Raw genomic sequence first — 464 nt, 5'->3', positions numbered from 1 at the left:
GTCTCTTTCAAATAATTTTCACTATTAACATTGGCTCCTTTACTAATAAGAAGTTCAGCAACATTCTTGTGACCTGAAAAATAATTTAGATGGATGAAAAAAAATAAAACTGTGTTCCTATTTAGTGAGAACAAATAATAAACATTACCATTCTCAGCAGCTACATGAAGGGCTGTATTATTCCAATGATTTTTCAATTCATAATTAGCTCCTTTACTGAGTAGAAGTTCAGCGACATTCTTATGACCTGAAAAATAATTTTGATCGATAAATAAGATCAAATCAATCTTCTATTTGGTAAAGACAAGTATCCAATTATCACCATTCCGAGCAGCTAAATGGAGGGGTGTGTCTTTCACATCATTTGCACTATTAACATTGGCTCCTTTACTAATGAGAAGTTCAGCAACATTCTTGTGACCTGAAAAATAATTTTGATCGATAAATAAGATCAAATCAATCTT

This window comes from Sitodiplosis mosellana, unplaced genomic scaffold (assembly GCF_009176505.1).
Source record: "Sitodiplosis mosellana isolate CC-2019 unplaced genomic scaffold, AAFC_SMos_1.0 Smas_scaffold_3105, whole genome shotgun sequence".
NCBI lineage: Eukaryota > Metazoa > Arthropoda > Insecta > Diptera > Cecidomyiidae > Sitodiplosis > Sitodiplosis mosellana.
This window is presented reverse-complemented; position numbering follows the sequence as displayed.